The following is a 5,249-nucleotide window of genomic DNA, read 5'->3' on the forward strand; positions in this document are numbered from 1 at the left end:
CACAAGAAGATGCAATAATTCTGATAAAACTATTACTGTATGAAGTAACTGTAGTTTTCATATCAAGACACACAATAGTATGTCATGCAACCAAAATAAACTGCAGGACACACTGTGTGTTAGTAACAGGAGTGACAGTTTAGTAATTTTCCACTTTCTGCAGGTAGGACTGTGGTAATCCAAACTATCCCATATTTTCAGTGAAGTGCTCTACTCTTGGATGTAGCTACAGTGGGCAGGGCCATCTAAGACTCTCATACAATGTGACTATTGCTGCTCAGCACAAAATATCACTGAGAAAAAGTTCACCATAAGCATGAAAAATTTTATTGTCAACGTCGTAGTAGAGTTTACTTTGCAGTTAGCCTACTAGAAACAAACGTTTTTCTAGAAAAGTTATGAAGGAAATAACCTTTTCGCTAAAGTGCTTTTCAAGAAAAGTCCACAGGAAAAAAACCTATGTACAAAACCGAACAAATGACCCACACCATGCTAATTCACTTGTACTTAATGTGGAACATAAGTATCATCGTTACCCTTATAACATATGTTTGCCTAGTGACTGCTTGTGTGGTGTGTTTTATCAGACATTCTGAAGGAATTTAGAAATTTTCAAAGTCATTAAAATTATGAACATGAAAATAATAACATATTTTTTCTTGCATGGCCGAGGGGGAGGGGAGGAGTATCATGGCAGCCACTGCAAGCACGTGCATCTATGGGCTAGACTGGTTTTTACCACCAACCTCTCTAATCATCATACCTAAAACCTTGGCTCTACTGGATCCTTACTTCACATACTAAATTTCATGGTAATCCATTAAGAAATATACGAGATACAAATTTTGATTGAATTTCTCCTACTTTTTTTTTCCGAAAGTACGGAAACTTTGAGAGAAAAACATTTAACTTTCATGGATTTCTTCAAATTTGGTACATTGATAGATCTTGGCAATCTACAATTAGGTGTCAAATTTGGTATAAATATAAGCCACATATACAAAGTTATTCGCCCTAAACTGCTCAATTGTGACCGAGATTTTTGTACACACCTATGCACAAAGTCACCTAAGAGTAAAGGTGGACATTTTTTAGTGCTTTGCTGTTCAGAATAAAGATGGCTGATTTAGAGCAGAAAAACTATAGGGTGAAAATACGTGCAGATACATAAGTATTAGTTAGGCCAAGCAAACTAGATTAACAGTTTTTAGTTCAAGTTTTCAAAAGAATCATACAGGTGGATGGTTAATATTCATTATTTATTGCCAAATTTAAGCACAAATTTGCTAAATTTTAGGAAATTCTCCCAATTAAACAGCATTTAGCATCACATGATATTAGCTTAAGCAATTAGTGTAAATAATTATGCTTGATACAGCTGTACCAAGTGCATGAATGTGATGAAAAGAAACTGTTAATCTAGTTTCCATGGCATTACTATAAAGGAAGCTATTAACACTGTTTTAGAGAGGAAAAACTACCACCATATATTTTAAAGAATATGATTAATTCTGTAAAGTATAGGTCTGTTCCAAATAATAGGATTGCAAACCTAAAGCTGATGTTGGTTACTATCAAGTGTCACTTTCTTACTGACTGTGGTTTGTTGGTGTGACAAAAAAAAGTCATGATATCTAATCAAAAACACCATAAATGTGAAAAATAGGTGCAGCCAATAAAGGTTTAAGCATGGAACTTAAACGAATAAATTAAAATTGGTAGCCAAACTAGTAGCTACACGTATAGCATTGATAAGAATTTTAGACCAAATATTCATTCATTGGTTAGCTTACTTACTTAGCACTTAGTCCATCCTGTATCTCCTGTCACATTAGGCCATCAATTGATAATACTTTCTTCCATCCAGCTCCATCTTTTCCATTTCTTCCCATGTGACAGTTCTTTTGCTGATGTCTTTCTAAATACATTTTTTCAATGCAAGATTAGTTAGCTAGGCCATGTATTTTGTTTTACCCTCCATCATGCCCCAAGTTGAACAAAAAACATGGCCTGGCTAACTAATGAATGAATATTTGCTGTAAAATTGTTATCAATGCAATAAGTATACCTACCAGTTTGGCCGGCAATTTTGATCTCATTCCTTTAAGTTGCATGTTCAATCCTTTTTTATTATATATATATACCTATGGTGTTTTTGATTATATATATATATATGAATACTATTGAAATGTCCCACTCCAGATACTTTACAATCTTAGCAAGCACATTGCTATCATCTAAACGTCACATCATTTTACCATCAAACCAGTAAAATTTTCCCACTTTTTAAAAATATTGATGGTTCGTGTGCACAAAATTTAAATCCTTTCAAAACAAATACAGAGATTACATATGTTAAATCTAGAAACTCATAAGTTCACATACTAACATTAGTAAATATTTATTTCAAATCATAGTAAGCTATGTACTTAAATTAGAGCAAAACTAAAAACCAACCTAACAATCAGGATCACTAATTAAGTATGCTTTTCTAAAATTTATACTTAGGAAGATTAGAATGCATTGTTTCATCAATTAGATGCCCTTGTTGTGTAAACAGTGTAATCCCAGGAATGTCTCACAATAATTGGCTGGCTTAGCAGATTTAGATTAGCCATAATATCCAAGTGTTAAGCTAACAAAGCAAAACAATCTTTACAATGAAAGAATGATAACAAACAATAAATCAAACAGAAGGTAATTACATTTGTTATACTAACTAGTATAACCAATATTGTTTATAACTTCTGATCAGAATAAAGCAACAATGAATAAACAATACAATATACCTTACTTTGTGAACACTCAAACAGTAGATCTTGTCTTGAACCATTGTCACAGAAGTATATTTCTCTGGATATAAGTATCTTTCTCTAACACATCACTTTACCAAAGAAACCTCCATCCACAGAATTATCCTACTCCTGTGACTATAAGTATAACTTTGTACAAGAATTTTAAGGTACGTTTACAGTCACATTGTTTGCAAGTTCTAGACAATGTACTGGTTAGGCCTCACTCACTTGAAAGTTGAAGATGAACTTAGATTGTTGTCCAGTTTGATCTTATCCAAGATTTAGAAAGAAATATGCGAACTTATTGGAAAGGATTCATAATTATATTCACAAAGAGACTAAGAGTCTGCAGTGTCTAAATTTCGTCTAATATCTTACCTGAAGTAATGCAGTCTTTCCTACGTAACGTTTCTTAGCTATATAATAAAAAAAGAAGTTTATTATTATATTAATTTGCACATTAACTTAAAGACCAAAAGTCCAACCATACAAAAATATTTTCTGAAACCACAAGAATTGCAATCAGTCATTAACGCCACCACTGCACTAGGCTTATCCAAACCCGAAATTCAACTTTTTTTCTTTTAAGTAAATCAAAATTTAGAGAACTAGTGTAGACTTTGATTTAAAAGTGGGACTTGGTAATTATACACAAAAGTACATTTAGAAAATAATTTAACAAATTAATGGCAGACTGCAAAAAGTGAAAACATGACTGAGATAATGAATTTGTTATAAGTATTGAATAATTTATTAAAATACCATGACCACAGTTACCAAAAGTAAGATGGAAAACAATAAAATTACGTGACGTTTTTAATCTGGAACAAATTCAACTTGTAAATATTTCTAAATAAATTTTATTGCAATTTGGACAAACAAAATCGGTTTGAGAATCTTTAGTAACTTTTTTAATATCTGAAAACAATATTTCAAGTAAAATCAATGCTTTAAATTAAAGTTTAATACACATTAATGATTCTGCAACGTTTTACCTTTCAGGAACTATGTTAGGTAAAATAAGTTAATTCGAAACGCCCAAAAAGCGTATCAAAACACGGTACAATAATTTATGATATATATATTTTAAAATTTATATAATGAATGATATTATTAATACTATTGCGTATGGTCAGGTCAGTCCCGGGTATTGGAATTCAATGATAACCAACAAAATTTTCTTTTTGAAAATAAACTTTAGACAAAAATAAAAGTGTAACTTGTAAGTTAGTGTATTATGTACCGAGTAGGGTTTTGTAGCAGCTGATCGTTTAGTGAACTTTTTATTTTTGCGATCTTAACTCAATTTAAAATGCAAGGTTAGCGAAAAGTCCTAAAGAAGCTATATTTTAAGACTTGTCTAAAGGTAAGCTAACTTAAAGCAAGACAAACTGATAACATGAGACGAACAATCATTTACCCTTTGTACTTTATGCACTACCTCTCTTATCCCAGAAGAAAACACAAGTATTCTGTCAAAGAACTGGATTCCAAGACAATAAACGCCAACCATGCTTTGGCTCGGTGTCATAAACTTCAAGTTCAGTTCTCTCTGTCAACATGTTCCTGCTATTCAAAATCAGTTAAGTAAAACCATGTTCGCTCAATAATTTCACATCAGCTAGTAGTTTCATTCTTAAACTTCAAGTCCGTCGACATACCGTACAGGCGCGTTTATTTGTATCTGCTTCCACAGGCAGAAGTCTAACACCTGTTTTTTCAGGCTCTTCATCCACCAAAATACCCCACCATCCCTTTTTTGCTAGATACAGTCGAAAAAATCAAAAGTAAAGAGCCAAGAGTCAAGATTTATAAATGTAGTAAATGCAACACAAGGTCTTTTTTTTTAGACTAAATAATAACAACTATCAAGATATTTTAACTGTAATAATGAAAATGGATATCATAAAAGGATAGAAATAAATGATACTGTTACGCCTTCGTTCATTAGTTGATTTTCCGTAAATTTCGTTCCGACGAAACTTTAGCGACACAAGTCCTTTTTAAAATAAAACTGGTTTATTCTTTCTAAATACAACTTTGCAATACACTTAATTTCCACAGTCGCGCTTTAACAAACGCTATAATTCACAACGAACGTCTCACGTACTCAACTCAACAACACTCTGTCCGCAGTTCAATTACACATTACCTCCCGTCCACTTCTTGGCCGTCTTATATATACAACACTATCCCATATCTAGTAGTCTCCCGACGCTTCATGAACGTTCTAGAAGCGCGTGGCGTGTACTAGCGTCACGTGACCTCCGCTGTCGTAACACTGCCTCTTCCTTAGTATTGTTCGTCCCGAACAATAGCCACTTAAATTAAACCAATAAACAATTAACAATAACTTAATTAAATGTACATAATTTACAAACACATTTAATTGGTTATACTAGTTTACAGTGGAAAGTATCATTAACAACAAGGGCATCTAATTGATGAAACAAT

At 32.6% G+C, this 5,249-nt stretch overlaps 1 protein-coding gene across 4 annotated transcripts in view; it reads right to left on the reverse strand.

The window, feature by feature from the left end:
• Positions 1 to 4,467, reverse strand: part of LOC106475644 (CDKN2A-interacting protein-like) — a 20,508-nt gene extending 16,041 nt beyond the window's left edge. The window contains exons 1-2 of one of the 4 annotated variants that reach the window (XM_022379703.1): positions 3,558 to 3,571; positions 3,174 to 3,211 (exon numbers count right to left, since the gene is read on the reverse strand). The gene's annotated coding sequence lies outside the window, so the exon portion shown is untranslated. Of the gene's footprint in view, positions 1 to 3,173; positions 3,359 to 3,557; positions 3,572 to 4,215 lie in introns of those variants that run through there. The other 3 variants (XM_022379702.1, XM_022379701.1, XM_013936324.2) reach the window with 3 other exon arrangements.
• Positions 4,468 to 5,249: the final 782 nt, after the last annotated feature.

Source organism: Limulus polyphemus, unplaced genomic scaffold (genome assembly GCF_000517525.1).
Source record: "Limulus polyphemus unplaced genomic scaffold, Limulus_polyphemus-2.1.2 Scaffold8917, whole genome shotgun sequence".
NCBI classification, from domain to species: domain Eukaryota; kingdom Metazoa; phylum Arthropoda; class Merostomata; order Xiphosura; family Limulidae; genus Limulus; species Limulus polyphemus.